Source organism: Hyperoodon ampullatus (genome assembly GCF_949752795.1).
Source record: "Hyperoodon ampullatus genome assembly, chromosome: 13".
In the NCBI taxonomy this organism is placed as follows: domain Eukaryota; kingdom Metazoa; phylum Chordata; class Mammalia; order Artiodactyla; family Ziphiidae; genus Hyperoodon; species Hyperoodon ampullatus.
In genome coordinates this window covers 46,540,201-46,561,264 of record NC_136926.1, presented here as the reverse complement: position 1 = coordinate 46,561,264, position 21,064 = coordinate 46,540,201, and positions in this window count along the sequence as shown.

Genomic DNA, 21,064 nt, shown 5'->3' with positions numbered 1-21,064 from the left:
CAACTTTAAATACAACTCTTTTTACAAACATATGCTTTAACTTATATCAGGTAAATACCTTAGAGTAGAAAGGCTAGACCTTATGGTAGGTATGTATTTAATGTTTGTAAACTATCAAGTTCATTTCCAAATTGGTTGTATCATTTTGCCTTCTCACCAGCATTGTATGAGAACTCCTGGTCCTCCGTCTCTTCCTCAAAACTTGATATAGTTAGTCTTTTACGTTTTAGCCATTCTAAAAGATATGTCTTTTCATTATCATTTTAATTTGAAATTCCCTAAAAATTAATGATGATATTGACATTTTCCCATGTAATTAACATATTTGCCATTCTCATATCTATCTATCTATCTAGTTAAGTGTCTGTTCAAATAATTTGCCCATATTTTACTGGGATATTAGTTTTCTTAAAATCAGTGTTTTAGAGTTTTTATGTATCCTGAATATAAGTTCTTTATCTGATATGTGATTTGCAAATATTTTTTCCTAGTCAGTGACTAGTCTTTTTCTTCTCTTAACAATATCTCTCAAAGAGTGGAAGTTTTATATTTTCCTACTACTTTGCATTCCTGGTAATCATTTTTTCTTGTTGGGTGTTAGATATTTTGGTATGCTTAATATCTTAAGCCTTATTGTGGAGTGCAGTTTAATTACTTAAAACAGTTTAAAGCTTTCTAGTCTTTCTTTTAATATTTGTTAGATGAGACCAGAGCAAAGGTCAGCCTCAGAGCAATGTTTCTTAAATATTTTTCATTATCCTCTAGGAAGCCTTTTTAGATTTTTTTTTTTCAAATAACCCTCTTCTCATGAAATTTTAATGCCACAAATATATAGCACTTCAGTTTACACACTGTGGCTATTTATAGGTATACCAAATATTTTGATATCTAAGATTTCCTTGACTCTCAAGAACTGATTTTTAACCCCTTGGAAGTGATATTGTCCCTGTTGAGAATACGTGATCTAATAATAGTTATTTACACCACTGAGATCAAATTCTCTGTTACTCTGCCCAAGGCATTATGAATCATAAGATTTTCCATCCATCTGTTGGGAACAGGCACTCTTCCCAGCCCTGTGTCAGTACAGCCACTGTTACCTTTAATTCTCTTGAGTTCTCTTCTTGGCCTTGAGTAGTTACCTTACACTTGTTCACCGATCTGTTGTCAGATGAATATTTATGGTGAAGCCTTTGATGATCTCCAGAGTTCTCTTTCTGTGCAGCTCTTTTCTTTCTTATATCCTCTCTATGAACTCTAGATGTTTTGCTTTTCAGATTCTCAGATGGATCACCTTAGATGATCTGCTGAGTCTTACCTGTACTTTCCCTCCTTGTTCCCCTTCTTGAAAATTCTTTCAACATAGTAAGCTGGCACGATCATAGGACTCACCTCATTTGTGTCTCATTTCTCAGGGAGCAGTGTCCTTCATTGCCTGATGGAATGTCTTGAAACCACTGCTTTCTATGTTTGATGTTTTTTGTTCTTTTCGAATGTGAGGGCAAATCTGGTCTCTGTTCCTATATATTGGGTTAAGGTAGAAATTTCCCTTTGTAAGGTTTTGAAATGGTAATTCAAGACAAAGTTTGTCAAAAAGGCAAGGGTTTGAGAATTAACTTTTTAAACCCTTTCATTCCAGAAGCCAGCTCAAGAACTGCCTTACCATTCCTCTGCCTACCCTCTTCATATAAATTTTTTCTTTTATAGACAAACAATACTCAAGACCTGGGCAAGCATATAGATAGTAGGAGCAGGTATTAGAATACTCAAAATCAATTTCACCCAGGAACAATAAGAATCTGTTCAGATAACCAAAAATGTCCCTGGAAAATTTATTCCTGAGGAAACAAAATAAACTCAACATTGAAAAACCTCAATGAAATAATAATTGGAGCTTGATTCAGTGTGAAGCTTTCCACATAGCCAAGAAACTATGACCTCACATAGGTGAACACACAAAGGGTCTCAAATATTAACACAAGGAATCTCAGATATCTTTGTGTAGGTTTTTATGTGGACGTAAATTTTCAACTCATTTGAGTTAAATACCAAGGAGTATGATCATGAATAATGTGGTAAGAGTTTTGTAAGAAACAGCCGATCTGTCTTCCAATTTACTCTTTTAAAACTCTCAATTTCTAAAACAACAATGAGACATCACTTCACAGCTATTTGAATGGCTAAAATCCAACAAAATAAAAAAAAATGTCAACATGAAATGCTGGCAAGGAAGTAGAGAAATAGAAATTCTCATTCATTGCTGTTAAGAATGCAAAATGGCAAAGCCACTTTGGAAGACAGTTTGGTTTCTGGGAAACCAGCATGGGGGCTCTGGGGGTATATGGAAACTCTTTGTAAGCTCTGCTCAATTTTTCTGTATACTTAAAACTGTGACATTTTTTGAGTCTATTAAAAAAATATGAGGACTTCATAGGGACCTGAAAATCTGCTTCTGCTGTGGTAGTAGGAGAATTTCTCTACAGTATAAATCAATTTTCCCACCACCAGATACTATAACATCAAGTACTTAAACCAACTTCAAACAGTGAGGGCTTATATCCTTTTTTGAAATGCAATCTGAATATTCACACATGATTACTACAACCACCATATAACATGTTTCTTCCCCATTTTGTAGATTAGGGGGAAACAAATCCAGTAAAAAGAAACCAAGCATTCACTCACAGAGCTCAGGCTGGAGCATGGAATACTTTCCCTCTCAGTACAGGATTGTTACATATATATATATATATATATATATATATATATATATATATGTATTCTATGAAATGTTCTACTACACTAATTCCTTCTAGATCCACGACATTCATGAGAGATATAATTTCTAGTTTTTCCAAATCCTAAATATCATTGAAAACACCGAAAGATAATTCTTAACTAGGATGAGCATCACCACAACATTTGAAAGTACTATGTAAGCTAATGAATGCCCAGGACCAACCCTCAGATATTATGATTCAGTAGGTCTAGATTTTGGCCTTGGCATCTGTATTTATGAAAAGTTTTTTTGGTGTCTCAATCTACCTTCCTTGTATTGTAACTCTGCACTGAATCACAAAACTATCTCCATTACATTAAGATGAATTTAATTGAAAAATTTTAGTAATAACTTTGGACTCTATACATTAATATGAGATTGAAGTAAAATACAAAGACACTATATTTGCTTGTGAGACAAACTTCATACTGTATTAATCCAACAATGAGTGTTGCATAATTGAGCACACACCTGCTACAAAACCAAAGTGAAGGTGATGACTGATGCAGTTTAGTACATGACATGGATGAGTGTAAGGCAATATATAGTATTGCAGCGGAAGCCAGTTAACAGCATCACCTTCTTCTGGGTCATCAGCATCAAACTATATACATAAAGGAAAGCAGGGCGATGGAAGAGAAGGAAAACAGCTGTAACTAGAATGTGAAGGACCAGGTGAAGAGGACAATTTGAGGTCCTAAATTCAATCTTTACAAAAAACATTACTACCACAAGGCACTCATATAGAGGAGGAGGGAAATAGCCTCTTCCTTTTGATGGGGATGGCAAGCTTCTGGAGAAGCATATTGAGTGAGAATACTGTTAAAGGCAGTTTGGAGAATACAATCTGCCTCTAAACATTAACTTTTTATATCACACAGGGATAAACATAATTACTAAGGGTTCTTAGAAGCTTTAGCTATGTTTTAGATCAAAATTGTTTGTACATCTAATATTTTTACTTGATTAGTTATGTGAACAGATGATTATTCATTTAAGTTAAGATTTCCTAGGGATTTAAAATCTATAATTTAATAAAAATAAAACTGTTTATTCACCTTTATTTTTCAGAATTTATTAGATTTAAAAATATCTTGAAATTTCTTTCATTTTCAACTGTTAAATGTAACAAAACAAGCTTGCTAAGTATTTGCCTCAGTAAACTTAGTTTTTATTTGTTACAAGAAGTGTGATTTCCAAAGTTATGTAGTTTTTTACTGTTATTGTGATGAAAATTCAGTATAACATATTTAAGTTTTTATTTGAATTTACTGTAGTTCCATGATGATTCACTATAATACCTCTTAGAGCAGCAACAAAGGAGAACAGAACAGTTTTGTATTTATTTTATGGGATATATTATAACTACAATGGCACTCTTCTTTGAAGGACAAGCTCCCTGGTTGTCTGTTGGACTAGTTGGTTGTTAGGTTTTAATATTTTAAAAAAATAATTGTGTGCTTTTAATTATTCCCAGGAATCTTGGGAAAGGATAACATCTAGCTGGGCAATAATTTATTATATAATTACATGGAACATTTTCATTAAGTTTATGAATTGGATGTGGTTTATTAGATAAAAGATTTCTATTGAATCAAAACCATCTGATTTTTTTTGTTTACAACTGATTTTCATTTCTTACTGTCTTGAAATCAATCATGTGATCATAACAATAATCAATGGAATGATCAAACTATCTATAATTTGATGATAGTATCTATAATTGAGATTTTTATGGTAGTCTCATATAGACTTTCTACATCTCACCAAAATGGTTTTTGTAAGATGTGACCAATATTTAGACAGTCTGATTTACAAAATAATTTTTTATTATCGATTTTTCTCAATTTTTATAATAATGTAGACTGGGTTTACTTTTGCGTCATATGTAAATGTGATAGGACTAAACAGTGAATTTAGGATATTTGAAGGAACAGGACTTGCTGGGAATTTTTCCGAATATGGTCTAGCTAAGCCTCTCAATGAAACATGTTTACATACTGCATCACACTCCTAAATTTTCTTAGCTTAATACTACCTATAATACTACATATTAGTATCAATATATATTAGCATTACAATCAGAAAGTGAAGAAAGCAGCACTTAAATTGTACTACTCTTTACTATATTAGATTTTTAAAAATTTCATAAATGGCTTATGTTTTAAGACAATTATGATCTGGGAAAATAATCCAGAAATTTAATTTTTCTAATTCACTAAATCTCAGTTCTTATTTTTTCAAGCTCTGAAGCCAAGTGCTCCCCAATATTTTCAATTAATTCGTCATCACAGCCATTTGAAAACAGTATTTATCTCTGACTTGTGTCTAATTCATATATGTGGACATATGTTTGTGATTTGAGATATTTAAAGCCACTTTTAGGTGAATGTTCTATTTTTCAACCAGACTATGATATCCTTAATGTCTATTCTTCTTAAAAAACCCTAATAGAGTTTTCCTCTAAGGTAAGTTCATTATGTTTGCCACATCCTTATAAAGTACAGGTTTAAACAGAATCACAGTTCTAGAGATTTCTGCCCAGTATCTTGCCCAAAGAGATGCTGCTCTTAGTTGTTTTCCGGGCTTTCATATCGAATAATCTGATTCTAGAGGAACATTTTTATAAAAAAGCACCTCTTGGGAATTAGAGAGAAGAGGCTCTAAATTTTAGTTTTTCAAGTAACTGGCTCTGTGACCTTGAGCAAGTTATATAACCTCCCTAAGCTTCAGTTTCTTCTTCTGTAAAACAATAAAATCTATGACATAAGTATGTTATAGAAATAAAATTTAAAAATGAGTGCACAGTGACTCGTAGGTCTTAAACCTAAGTAGATAGTTTACTTGTTTTATCATTTTCTTAAATTTTTTCCGGTTAGAAATGAAGAAACTTACATTTTCAAAACTCGATTTGCTCTATCTAAGACATATGAGCTTTTAAATATCTATTTAACATTATTTTCAAGCAAGACAGAACATTTAAGGAAACTGAACATATTTTGAATTTAGGGGACATTTTCACCTATTAATATAGAGATAAAAGGGAAACAGTATTTCAGTTCATGATGAAAAGGGTGCTGAATAATGCATGGAGTGAAAAATGCATTCTCAACTCATTCAAATAAGTCTTAGATGAGCAATATTTCTTAACTATACAATTGAGGTAATCTGTGAGTTGCCATGTTTAAACAGATAGTGTATTTGTTTCGGTGAATACAATCAGTGTGGACTTAAATAAATTACTATTCAGATTTTAAATCTAGCCTATAAAATACAACATTAAATTTGAAATTTAGCGTTTTTGTTTCTTCTAAGTCAAAACTGTATTTGCTTTTAACAGGATGTTAGCAAGAGCATTTTTTGTTTTTCAATGATTTTCTTTTCCAAGGCAAATCACCCAGTTGGTCTCTGAAGATAAATTTTTAAATGCTCGGTGTCTACATTTTTCTGAGCTTTTCCAATCAGTTGGAAATGCAGTTGTGTCTTGTAATTTTGAAGAATTAAATGAAAGGTTCTGTAGTCTTTAGAAATCAGAACGTGAATTTGTCTCAAGCCTGATACATTTACTTAGGTTCCTAGAAATTCAATATATTCACAGATGGATATTTTGTAGCCAGCATTTTGTGGTTCTCTAAAATGCAATATATATAACAAATTGCCAGCTAGGCTATTATGTGTTTAAGAGTTTTAATTGCTGTGTACTTCAAACATTTCTTACATTGTGTCATCTGTCTGGCACATAGAAACATTAATGAATTTTTAAACTTAATTGGACATACTTTGCATTAGGAATGTCTGAAAATTAGTTGCTAGCCATTGGTAAGTGACAGATTTATCAATACAAACTTCACAAAATTACAAACCATTGCTTTGTGCCATTAAGGTAGCAACACATTGTTAAGTGCTAGTAAAAGTTGCTCAAACAATTGTCTGCATGGAAATAATGATTTATAAATACAGTAGCTCTCTGCTATTTAAATAAATTGCACTTATAATATTTTTTTCTTTGAAAGTAGTTTTAGAGAAATATTTTTGACATTAAGTAGAAAAAGTCACTTAAATTTTAAACAACTTTTTTGACATGGTGGAAAAGTCTGATAATGTTTTCACATGCTCTTATTTTATTGAAAAGTTTCTGTTTCTGTCGTTAGAAGAAAATCTCTTTTTATTAGTCTTCCATTTCTATTGTAACTGTATTTTACATACTTTAAATCTGGCAATAATATACAATGACTAGCTACCAGAACATCTATTTCAAATGAGTATAATCTACCATGCTCTTCTCCCCTAATGATCTTAGTCTCTATGAATGCACTAAAGATGGGATTCCCTGTAGTTATGTCAAAAAGCAAAATGCAAAGAATCAATCAAGAAAGCAAGCAGTAAACAGAAATCCACTCAACACTATATGAAACAGAGAAAACAACTGAAGCAATCTGTTGGGTAAACTGGAGGAAATCTCTTTACAAAAGAAAATATATGTGAAAATTACAGAGAAATATTATCATAGTTTTTAGAATTATAAATGTACATTTACAAAGTATAAAAAATATGAAAAAAACAACTTAAAACCACCAGTTCAGAATTTTAAAAAGTATTATAGGGATTAGCATAAAATTCATCTTAATATTCTCTATGAAAATATCCCATGTAGAAAATTACTAGAATGCCCACAATTATACTAATATAACATACAAGGTTTTGTTAGGCATGGTTATGAGATACTTTGCTTTATCTTTCAGTTGTATTATGTAAATACATACATTATAAGTATAGGCTTTCACTGCTTAAAGTATTGCTTTGCTATGTTAATTTTAAAACTGTATGACTTCAAATATAATCAGAAAGTTGATGAGAATCAAGATAGATTCCTATTAAAAATAATTTGTCAATCCCTCTCCCTATAGTGGGTGTCATAGAGAAAAATCGCCATTACACATGCTAACCCTTGCCAGGTTGGTAACTACCTACAAATGCAACACATCTTCTAGCCAGGATAAATAGTCTTGTGGGAGCAGGCAAAACTGTCTCATTACAGAGAAGTTAGAAGATCAAAATGTACAGGGAAGAGTAAAAGACCTTCGGAGATATGAGGGGTCAGAGCATGTATGAAGTATGAAGCAAAGCAGAGAATCAAACAATAGCAATCCTTATCCCTGACTCTCATAAAGCCGCATTTTATCTGAAGTAACAGTGCTCTACCAATCTCTAGTCAGCCATTTTCTGCCTCCTTTCAACTCATTACTGGCTCTGCAGTTATATGCTATCTGCTTTTCACAACTTCAGCTGTTCCAAGTTACTTGTAAGATTGCCAGTAGCAGAGAAATTATACAGGTTATCTCCTTTCCCTCTGTTTCCATTGTGTTTATTATTTAGTCAGTACAAAACAGTTACACACTTAATTGTTTGCTAATTGTATCATATGCTATTAGCCTGATATCCTCAATGGGATGCTAAACCCCAAGAAGGAAGGGATCCTGTTATAGCTTTTATTATTTACTACACTAAGCTAGTTCATAGTATATTCTCAGTAAATATTGGGACACTGATAACACTTCTATTGACAACTCATGTTTTCCTAGTTTAGTGGGGTTTTTTTCCTGCAAGTTTTTGTAGTTTCCTGTTAGATATAGGGGATGGCTGATTTATAATGGGAAAAGATGGTTTACCTTCAGTTGTCACCAACTGAAACATGACATCAGTCTATAAAAATATACAGAGATAACAGACTATGATAAAATTGTTTAAAAAATTGAACAATGAATTAATTCAAAGTGTAACCAATATTTGCATGAAAGGTAGAATTTCAAAGATAGAATTAGGGCATAAAAAAAATTTTTTTTTTTTGGTCAGATTTTCTGTCTATTCAGTAGCTGTGTGGACTTTGGGCAAGTTACTAACTACCCTCCACCGAGTAAAATTGTGAAAACAATTGTTCATCCTTCAAAGCATTGTTAAGAGAATCAAATGACTTAATGTTGTATAGTAAAGAATTTCTGGCCTTTGATCCTGGTTCCCTTGAATTTCTTGAGTGATAGGAGGCTCTTTGTTATTCATAGGGGGTCCCTTGGACTACATCTGAGTTTATACTAACAAGGTAGCTCATGGTGGGCATGTGGATAGTTTCAAGTTGGAATTCGAGTGTTGGGGCTTTGAGCCATGTGATACCAGCCTGACCTCGTGACCTCTTGGTATACAGACTACAGATTGAGCTCAATCACTTGGTTATTGATACAGTCAATCATGCTTCAGTAATGGAACCCCAATAAAAGATCTGGACACCTGAGCACAGGTGAGCTTCCCTAGTTGGTAAGCATATATTGATGTGCCAAGAAGGTGATGTTTCCTGAGGACTGAGAAATTTCCCGTTTAGTACCCTCCCAGATCTTACCATACACATCTCTTCTTTTGGCTAGTCTTGATTTTCCCCTTTATAATAAAACTGTAATTGTGAATATAGTGCTTTCCTAAGTTCTGTGAGGAATTATTTTTTTTAACATCTTTATTGGAGTATAATTGCTTTACAATGGTGTGTTAGTTTCTGCTTTATAACATTGAATCATCTATACATATACATATATCCCCATAACCCTCCCCTCCTTCTTGCATCTCCCTCCCACCCTCCCTATCCAACCCCTCTAGGTGGTTAAAAATCACCAAGCTGATCTCCCTGTGCTATGCAGCTGCTTCCCACTGGCTATCTATTTTACATTTGGTAGTGTATATATGTCCATGCCACTCTCACACTTCATCCCAGGTTACCCTTCCCCTCCCCGTGTCCTCAAGTCCATTCTGTACGTCTGCGACTTAATTCCTGTCCTGCCCCTAGGTTCTTCAGACCTTTTATTTATTTTTAGATTCTATATATATGTGTTAGCATACGATATTTGTTTTTCTCTTTCTGACTTACTTCATTCTGTATGACAGTCTCTAGGTCCATGCACCTCACTACAAATAACTCAATTTCGTTTATATTTATGGCTGAGTAATATTCCATTACATATATGTGCCACATCTTCTTCATCCATTCATCTGTCGATGGTCACTTAGACTGCTTCCATGTCCTGGCTATTGTAAACAAAGCTTCAGTGAACATTGTGGTACATTACTCTCTTTGAATTATGGTTTTCTCAGGGTATATGCCTAGTAGTGGGATTGCTGGGTCATATGGTAGTACTATTTTAGTTTTTTAAGGAATCTCCATACTGTTCTCCATAGTGGCGGCATTAATTTACATTCCCACTAACAGTGTAAGAGGGCTCCCTTTTCTCCATACGCTCTCCAGCATGCATTGTTTGTAGATTTTTTGATGCTGGCCATTCTGAATGGTGTGAAGTGATAACTCATTGTAGTTTTCATTTGCATTTCTCTACTGATTAGTGATGTTCAGCATCCTTTCATGTGTTTGTTGGCAATCTGTATATCTTTTTTGGAGGAATGTCTATTTAGGTCTTCTGCCCATTTTTGGATTGGGTTGTTTCTTTTCTTCATATTGATTTGCATGAGCTGCTTGTAAATTTTGGAGATTAATTCTCTGTCAGTTGCTTCATTTGCAAATATTTTCTCCCATTCTGAGGGTTGTCTTTTCATTTTGTTTATGGTTTCCGTTGTTGTGCAAAAGGTTTTAAGTTTCATTAGGTCCCATTTGTTTATTTTTATTTCCATTTCTCTAGGAGGTGGGTCAAAAAGGATCTTGCTGTGATTTATGTCATAGAGTGTTCTGCCTATGTTTTCCTCCAACTGTTTTATAGTGTCTGGCCTTACATTTAGGTCTTTAATCCATTTGAGTTTATTTTTGTGTATGGTATTAGGGAGTATTCTAATATCATTCTTTCACATGGAGCTGTCCAGTTTTCCCAGCACCACTTATTAAAAAGGCTGTCTTTTCTCCATTGTATATTCTTGCCTCCTTTATCAAAAATAAGGTGACCATATGTGCGTGGGTTTATCCCTGGGCTTTGATCTGTTCCATTGATCTATATTTCTGTTTCTCTGCCAGTACCATAATGTCTTGATTACTGTAGCTTTGTAGTATAGTCTGAAGTCTGGGAGCCTGAATCCTCCAGCTCTGTTTTTCTTTCTCAAGATTGCTTTGGCTATTCGAGGTCTTTTGTGTTTCCATTAAAAAGTGTGAAATTTTTTGTTCTAGTTCTGTGGAAAATGCCATTGTTAGTTTGATAGGGATTGCATTGAATCTATAGATTGCTTTGGGTAGCATAGTTATTTCCACAATGTTGATTCTTCCATTCCAAGAACATGTTGTATCTCTCCATCTGTTTGTATCATCTTTAATTTCTTTCATCAGTGTCTTATAGTTTTCTTCATACAGGCTTTTTTCTCCATAGATAGGTTTATTCCTAGGTATTTTATTCTTTTGTTGCAATGGTAAATGGGAGTGTTTCCTTAATTTTTCTTTCAGATTTTTCATCATAAGTGTATAGGAATGCAAGAGATTTCTGTGCATTAATTTTGTATTCTGCTACTTTACCAAATTAAGTGATTAGCTCTAGTAAGTTTCTGGTGGCATCTTTAGGATTCTCTATGCATATATCATGTCATCTGAAAACAGTGACAGCTTTATTTCTTCTTTTCCAATTTGGATTCCTTTTATTTCTTTTTCTTCTCTAATTGCTGTGGCTAAAACTTCCAAAATGATGTTGAATAATAGTGGTGAGAGTGGGCAACCTTGTCTCATTCCTGATCTTAGAAGAAATGGTTTCAGTTTTTCAACATTGAGAATGATGTTGGCTTTGGGTTTGTCATATATGGACTTTATTATGTTGAGGTAAGTTCCCTCTATGCCTACTTTCTGGAGGGTTTTTCTCATAAATAGGTGTTGAATTTTGTTGAAAGCTTTTTCTGTATCTATTGAGATGATCATATGGTTTTTCTCCTTCAGTTTGTTAATATTATGGTTTATCACATTGATTGATTTGTGTATATTGAATCCTTGCATTCCTGGGATAAACTGCACTTGATCATGGTGTATGAATCTTTTAATGTGCTGTTGGATTCTGTTTGCTAGTATTTTGTTGAGGATTTTTGCATCTATGTTCATCAGTGATATTGGCCTGTAGTTTTCTTTCTTTGTGACATCTTTGTCTGGTTTTGGTATCAGGGTGATGGTGGCCTTGTAGAATGAGTTTGTGAGTGTTCTTCCCTCTGCTATATTTTGGAAGAGTTTGAGAAGGATAGGTGTTAGCTCCTCTCTAAATGTTTGATAGAATTTGTCTGTGAAGCCATTGAGTCCTGGGTTTTTGTGTGTTGGAAGATTTTCAATCACAGTCTCAATTTCAGTGCTTCTCTTTGGGTTGTTTATATTTTCTATTTCATCCTGGTTCAGTCTCAAAAGGCTGTGCTTTTCTAAGGATATGTCCATTTCTTCCAGGTTGTCCACTTTAGTGGCATAGAGTTGCTTGTAATAATCTCTCATGATCCTTTGCATTTCTGCAGTGTCAGTTGTTACTTCTCCTTTTTCATTTCTATTTCTATTGGTTTGAGTCTTCTTTTTTTCTTGATGTGTCTGGCTAATGGTTTATCAATTTTGTTTCTGTTCTCAAAGAACCAGCTTTTAGTTTTATTGATCTTTGCTATTGTTTCCCTTATTTCTGACCTTATCATTATGATTTCTTTCCTTCCGCTAACTTTGGGGGGTTTTTGTTCTTCTTTCTCTAATTGCTTTAGATGTAAGGTTAGGTTGCTTATATGAGATGTTTCTTGTTTCTTGAGGTAGGATTGTATTGCTATAAACTTCCTTCTTAGAACTGCTTTTGCTGCATCCCATAGGTTTTGGGTTTTCGTGTTTTCATTGTCATTTGTTTCTAGGTATTTTTTGATTTCCTCTTTGATTTCTTCAGTGATTTCTTGGTTATTTAGTAGTGCATTGTTGAGCCTCCATGTGCTTATATTTTTCCCAGATATTTTCCTGTAATTGATATCTAGTTTCATAGCATTGTGGTTGGAAAAGATACTTGATATGATTTCAATTTTCTTAAATTTACCAAGGCTTGATTTGTGACCCAAGATATGATCTGTCCTGGAGAATGTTCCATGAGCACTTGAGAAGAACATGTATTCTGCTGTTTTTGGATGCAATGTCCTGTAAATATCAATTAAGTCTACCTTGTTTAATGTATCATTTAAAGCTTGTGTTTCCTTATTTATTTTCATTTTGGATGACCTGTCCATTGGTGAAGGTGGGGTGTTAAAGTCCCTTACTATGATTGTGTTACTGTCAATTTCCCTTTTATGGCTGTTAGCATTTGCTTTATGTATTGAGGTGCTCCTATGTTGGGTGCATAAGTATTTACAATTGTTATATCTTCTTCTTGGATTGATCCCTTGATCATTATGTAGTGTCCTTCTTTGTCTCTTTTAATAGTCTTTATTTTAAAGCCTATTTTGTCTGATATGAGAATTGTTACTCCAGCTTTCTTTTGATTTCCATTTGCATGGAATATCTTTTTCTATCCCCTCACTTTCAGTCTGTACATGTCCCTAGGTCTGAAGTGGGTCTCTTGTAGACAGCATATATATGGGTCTTGCTTTTGTATCCATTCAGCCAGTCTATGCCTTTTGGTTGGAGCATTTATATCCATTTACATTTAAGGTAGTTATTGATATGTATGTTCTTGTTACCATTTTTTTAATTGTTTTGCATTTGTTATTGTAGGTCTTTTTCTTCTCTTGTGTTTCCTGCCTAGAGAAGTTCCTTTAGCATTTGTTGTAAAGCTGGATTGGTAGTGCTGAGTTCTGTTAGCTATTGCTTGTCTGTAAAGGTTTTGATTTCTCCATTGAATCTGAATGAGATCCTTGCTGGATTGAGTAATCTTGGTTTTAGGTTTCCCCCTTTCATCACTTTAAATATGTCCTGCTACTCCCTTCTGGCTCACAGAGTTTCTGCTGAAAAATCAGCTGTTTACCTTATGGGGATTCCCTTGTATGTTATTTGTTGTTTTTCCCTTGCTGCTGTTAATATTTTTCTTTGTATTTAACTTTTGATAGTTTGATTAATATGTGTCTTGATGTGTTTCTCCTTGTATTTATCCTGTATGGGACTCTCTGTGCTTCCTGGACTTGACTATTTCCTTTCCCATATTAGGGAAGTTTTCAACTATAATCTCTTCAAATATTTTCTTAGTCCCTTTCTTTTTCTCTTTTTTTTCTTCTGGGACCCCAATAATTCAAGTGTTGGTGCATTTAATGTTGTCCCAGAAGTCTCTAAGACTGTCCTCAATTCTTTTCATTCTTTTTTGTTTATTCTGCTCTGCGGTAGTCATTTCCACTATTTTATCTTCCAGGTTACTTATCCGTTCTTCTGCCTCAGTTAATCTGCTATTGATACCTTCTAGATTATTTTCAATTTTATTTATTTTGTTGTTCATCATTGTTTGTTTCCTCTTTAGTTTTTTCTAGGACCTTGTTAAACGTTTCTTGTATTTTCTCCATTCTATTTCCAATATTTTGGATATTCTTTACTACCATTACTCTGAATTCTTTTTTAGGTAGATTGCTTATTTCCTCTTCATTTGTTTGGTCTGATGGGTTTTTACCCTGCTCCTTCATTTTCTGTGTGTTTGTCTGTCTTCTCATTTTGCTTAAGTTACTGTGTTTGTGGTCTCCTTTTTGCAGGCTGCAGGTCCATAGTTCCCATTGTTTTTGGTGTCTGCCCTCAGTGGCTAATGTTGGTTCAGTGTGTTGTGTTGGCTTCCTGCTGGAGGGGACTGGTGCCGTTGTTCTGGTGGATGAGGCTGGATCTTTTATTTCTGGTGGGCAGGACTGTGTCTGGTGGTTTGTTTTGGGGTACCTGTGAACTTATTATGATTGTAGGCAGCCTCTCTGCTAATGGGTGGGGTTGTGTTCCTGTCTTGCTAGTTGTTTGATGTAGGGTGTCCAGCACTGTAGCTTGCTGGTCGTTGAGTGGAGCTAGGTGTTGGTGCTGAGATAGAGATCTTTGGGAGAGCTTTTGCCGTTTGATATTACGTGGAGCTGCAATGTCTCTGGTGGACCAATGTCCTCAAGTCAGCTCTCCCACCTGAGAGGCACAGGCTTGTAACCCAGCAGGAGCTCCAAGACCCTGTCAGCCACACAGTTCAGAAGAAAAGGGAGAAAAAAGGAAAGAAGGAGAGAAAAAAAAATAAAATAAAGTTATTAAAATAAAAAAATTATTAAATGTAAAAAAATTAAAAAGTAATAAAAAAAAGAAAAGAAAAAGAAAGAAAGAAGAGAGCAACCAAACCAAAAAAAAATCTTCCAATGATATCAAGTGCTAAAAAACTATACAAAAAAAAAAGAAAACAGACAGAACCCTAGGACAAATGGTAAAAGCAAATGTATACAGACAAAAACACAAAGTCCACCACCTCAATTTTGGAATGATTCGTGTCTATTCAGGTATTCCAGAGATGCAGGGTACATCAAGTTGATTGTGGAGATTTTATCCGCTGCTCCTGAGGCTGCTGGGAGAAATTACCCTTTCTCTTGTCTGTTTGCACAGCTCCTGGGGTTCAGCTTTGGATTTGGCCCTGCCTCTGCGTGTAGGTTGCTTGAGGGTGTCTGTTCCTCACCCAGACAGGATGGGGTTAGAGGAGCAGCTGATTATGGGGTTCTGGCTCACTCAGGCCGGGGGGACAGAGGGGTATGGAATGCGGCAAGAGTCTGCAGCGGCTGAGGCTGGCATGACGTTGCAACATCTCCTGGGGAAGTTGTCCCTGAATCACGGGACGCTGGCAGTGGGGGGCTGCACAGGCTCCCAGGGGGGGAGGTGTGGATAGTGACTTGTGGTTGCACACAGGGTCCTTGGTGGCTGCAATAGCAATCTTAGCATCTCATGCCCGTCTCTCGTGTCTGCGCTGATAGCTGCGGCTTGTGCCTGTCTCTGAAGCTCGTTTAGGTTGTGCTCTGAATCCCCTCTCCTCGCGCAGCCTGAAACAATGGTCTCTTGCCTCTTAGGCAGTTCCAGACTTTTTCCCGGACTCCCTCCTGGCTAGCTGTGGTGCACTAGCCCCCTTCAGGCCGTGTTCACTCAGCCAACCACAGTCCTCTCCCTGGGATCTGATCTCCGAAGCCCCAACCTCAGCTCCCAGCGCCCCCCGTAAGGAATTCTTTAACAAAGCAGAAACTCTTTTTAGCTCCTGCCATCTTCATCTGTGAAGTCCAGGCCAACTGGAAAGGGGGCAGGGAAAGCTCTGTTAATAGTCTTCCTGGTTGTCACGTGCAGATGGCTTGCTTTGTACCTTGCTGTGTTGTTTCCCACTGGTGTTGAGGGATTCTCTCCATCCATTCTGTGCTTTGTTGCTTTTCTAGGCCACAAATCTGTATCCTTGACCTCTAAGATATTTTCAGTGCTTTGCGATTTAGGATCTTCACTACTGCTCTGCTATAGTCTATGCTCTCTGGGTGCTGGCATAGAAGAGACAGGACCAGAAGATATTCTGAGTCAGATTCCCCTTTACCCTCCCATTCTAACAATTATTTCTGTGATTATCTAAAATTTCTTAAGCACTTCTCTTATCTTTCTTTAGAAGAGTTTATTCTGAAATAGTTGTACAAACTGAGACTTTAAGAGATGCCTCATAGATTTTAGTACCCTGGAAGTCAGGATGAAGCCAGCAGCCCAAATACTTCTGATCTTTTTCTTTCCCATTGTCCCCTAAATCATCTTATGGATTTAACCCCTGGAAGAATGTCTCCCTAAATCTCCAAATATGTTCAGGCAAGTCTGAATTTGCAATATTGGCTTTGAAGTTCCTACACAATATAGATTAAAATATACACATTTCTAAACTGCGGTTTGAATTACTGAATTCTCTCTTCCCTACAATGCCAATTTAAAGATTACTTTGAGTTATTGTGCAGTGATGACACTGCCTGCTGTGGCAAGATTGGAACCCATGTTGCATGTAAGTGAATTCAGTTATTTGTTGCTAAGGATGTGTAGACATTCCTATAGTAAATGTGCAGAGCTCAGTTCCTTCCCAGTTCTACAACTGCATATTTAAAAATTCCCCATTGCCCAAAGCTGCTAAAACTGTCATTCATACATATGTATATTTTTTTTCAAAGAAGCTTCTAACTGATTAAATTTGATAAGCAATTTTATTAAAACACCGTAGAAATTATTTACATTGGAGATTCTCAGGATGGTACCTAAAACCATCTACTCTCAGAGTGCTAGTCACAGATTCAGATCTGATAAAATGACTTAGCTTTACCATCTTGGCTACTGCCACATTTACCTAAGCAGAAGACTGGTTCAGGTCAAAGGTTTGAGTAGGGGTTACCATAATACTTATATTTCATTTACTTTTTTTTAAAATTAAAGGTTTATAATGAAGGAATGTTGAGGGATCAGAGGAACAAATCCACATGTGCATTTGGGATTTTGTAAGGGTCACTTTGTCAAAATTTGTGTTAATAGAGCTTAAACAAAACCTCTAAAAGATGAATGCTAGTGGTAATTCTGAAACTTTGTGGTCCAGCATACCCTGTCTCTAACTTCCTCCTCCTTTTCTCCCACCCCTGGATTCCGAGACGTCCCACAGAGAACTCAAGGAGGCCTTGAGCTTGTCTCTCAGTTCAGGAAACTCACAATTTCCTGGTGGTGGTAGGAACTGAGATAATATGCAAAGTAAGGCTCTGCCTTTTGTTGCTATGATCTGTGGTCACTAGGGGAAAACAGAGAGAAAAAAAACACAACAACCTTTATTTTTGAGAGAACAAGTGTAGCTGAATGTATAGGTTCAATTATTTTGTTGGAATCCAACCACCACCTTGGAGTTAGTGCAGAAGGAGGAGCCCCTAGAGGAGAAAATATCAGGGTCAAATTCCCCAGCTCCTGTCTCTGGGGACAGCTGACAAAGCTCTATGGCCCTCCCCTCAAAGCCTCTAGCCACCTGTCAAAATGCTTATTCTCAGGATTTTGGGATCCATGAACAGGAGATGCTTTCATGAAAAATAATTAGAAATTTTAATATATATTTAGCAGTCTGGTTAAATGACACTTTTTAAAAATTTGACTTTTGCACATTTCAGTAGAACATATTTTATGTAAAATGTGGGTATTCTCTGCAAAATTCTTCTCTTTTAAGGAAGGGCTGAAACTATAGAGTGTACAATAACTCTGTAGGTGTCCTTGGTGTCAGCTTAAACTCCTGCTATGTTTTCTGTGGGGGTAACTGATGTGCCTTCTATTTTATAATTCTGAATGTCAATACTGAAAACAGTTGGCAGCAGCCACGCGTCCTCATGTATATCTAGACAATGGTATATCACTCAGTGCTAAAAAGAAATGAGCTATGAAGTCACAAAAAGACATGGAGAAATATTTAATGCATATTATTAAGTGAAAAAAGCTAATCTGAAAAGATTACATACTGTATGAGTCCAACTACACGACACTCTGGACTATATGACATTCCAGAAAAGGCAAAATTATGGAGACAGTAGTTAGGGGGAAGGGAGAGATGAATAGGTAGAGTACAGAGGAATTTTAGGGCAATGAACATATTCTGTATGATAGTACAATGGAGGGTACATGTCATTACACATTTGTCAAAACCTATAGAATGGACAACACCAAAAATAAATCTAATGTGAACCATGAACTTTGGGTGATAATGATGCATCATTGTAGGTTCACTGGCATGTTGATCGTGTGGAGGCTGTGTATATGTGGAGTCAGTGGGTAGGTGAGGACTCCCTGAACTTCTTGCTCAATTTTGCTTTGGACTTAAAACTGCTCTAAAACATAAAGTCTGTTTTAAAAAATATTAAAATGATATTTTCTGATTCTATAAGTGAAATACTAAAAGTTTAAAATCTCATGAGCTTAGTTATTACATTTTTTCTATGTATATAATAAAGTCATTGATACCATACTGTATACATAGAAAATTTATAAAATTTTGTATATAATTTGGAAGTCTGTTTTTTTATTTTCCTTTCCTAAGCCAGTCCACATTATTAAGACCTCTTTATAAGGATTCTTTCTAATTACTTAAATATTCATACATATTAATATACTAATAATTTATATAATCCCTCTATCATTGGATATTTGGGATATTTCCAATTGTTGATTATTCTAATAATGATCTATGTGCATTTTCTATACATCTGATTGTTTTATTATGATATATTACTGTATGTGAAATGACAAAGCATGGGTTATGAACATTGTTGGATACTGTGAAATACTTTCCCGAAGATTAAATCAAATGTTACTATTAACTAGGAGCATATGAGCGTGCTTTCTTTTTTTTTTTTCTATTTTATTTTATTTTTTTTGCTTTATAACAAATTTAATCAGTTATACATATACATATGTTCCCATATCCCCTCCCTTTTGCGTCTCCCTCCCACCCTCCCTATCCCACCCCTCCAGGCGGTCACAAAGCACCGAGCTGATCTCCCTGTGCTATGCAGCTGCTTCCCACTAGCTATCTACCTTACGTTTGGTAGTGTATATATGTCCATGCCGCTCTTTCACTTTGTCACAGCTTACCCTTCTCCCTCCCCATATCCTCAAGTCCATTCTCTAGTAGGTCTGTGTCTTTATTCCTGTCTTACCCCTATGTTCTTCATGACATTTTTTTTCCTTAAATTCCATATATATGTGTCAGCATACAGTATTTGTCTTTCTCTTTCTGACTTACTTCACTCTGTATGACAGACTCTAGGTCCATCCACCTCATTACAAATAGCTCAATTTCATTTCTTTTTATGGCTGAGTAATATTCCATTGTATATATGTGCCACATCTTCTTTACCCATTCATCCGATGATGGACACCTAGGTTGTTTCCATCTCCGGGCTATTGTAAATAGGGCTGCTATGAACATTTTGGTACATGTCTCTTTTTGAATTATGGTTTTCTCAGGGTATATGCCCAGTAGTGGGATTGCTGGGTCATATGGTAGTTCTATTTGTAGTTTTTTAAGGAACCTCCATACTGTTCTCCATAGTGGCTGTACCAATTCACATTCCCACCAGCAGTGCAAGAGTGTTCCCTTTTTTCCACACCCTTTCCAGCATTTATTGTTTCTAGATTTTTTGATGATGGCCATTCTCACTGGTGTGAGATGATATCTCATTGTAGTTTTGATTTGCATTTCTCTAATGAGTAAAGATGTTGAGCATCCTTTCATGTGTTTGTTGGCGGTCTGTATATCTTCTGTGGAGAAATGTCTATTTAGGTCTTCTGCCCATATGAGCATGCTTTCACATTCCATATTTTAAATTGAAACTTATTTATAATTTCTGATAGGTAATAATTATTCAGTCAACCTTTCCAGTATTTTTTAAAGGCATTCCCTTATCTCCTCTTCTTTATCCAGAAGCATAAGAATCTGATAAAATACAGAGGGTTGAAAGTACTGCTTAAGGGATTTATTCACAGTGCATCTACAGTGTCATTTCATTAATAGGGTTTGACATAAACCCTAGTGACATAATCAACCAGATATGTACAGTTGTTTTCAGAACACAATGTGTGAATAAATGGTCAGTCTTTTTAATTTTTTTTAAGTTTTGTGTGAATGGATGTATCTCTCTTTTAAGTTCTAGTCTCTCAGATCATGTCCTTGGTAAACTGGTGAGAAATTCCTATGGTAAAGTAGTTTGATGGGATCCTTAGTGACTAATTACCATGAGTATGAACATACATGCTACTAAGACTTTCAACAAATTTCCCCCCCAAAATCATAGTGTACATTTATAACAAGCTTCTAGAATCATGTAATCTTTGAAATCCTGACAAAGTCTCAATTCTCCTGGAAAGTTTGTCAAAGGGCATCTTGGGGAAATGCTGTAGGCTCATGAATATTTATAAATACTGTTGTAAATCTGGCAACATCCTCAGGCTTTTTGCCTTTCACCTTTGGATATGATATACAATGTGATCCAAATTATGATATGAATGACTAGGAAAACTGATTAGGTGATGCGATTGCTGTGACATTTCCCTAAGTCCAATATATTATACTACATATATATTACTCTTTCAAGATAGTTCTTGCTTTGGCAAAGTATGCACTTTTCATCCTCTAATCTGAAGAATTTTCTTTATTGTAACATTCCAAAGTCATGTTAGGGATTAGTTTGCCTGCAATTTTCAGTTATTTTGAAGGATGTGTAGTTGACAAGCTGTACATAATGGGCATTTGTATTAGAAGTTACTACTTTAATTTGTGGTACATTGAATATACTTTAATTTGTCAAACACTGGCTTTTTGCCAGCCTCTGTTCTAGGTGTTTGTTTACCACAATATCTAAGCCTGACTCTAG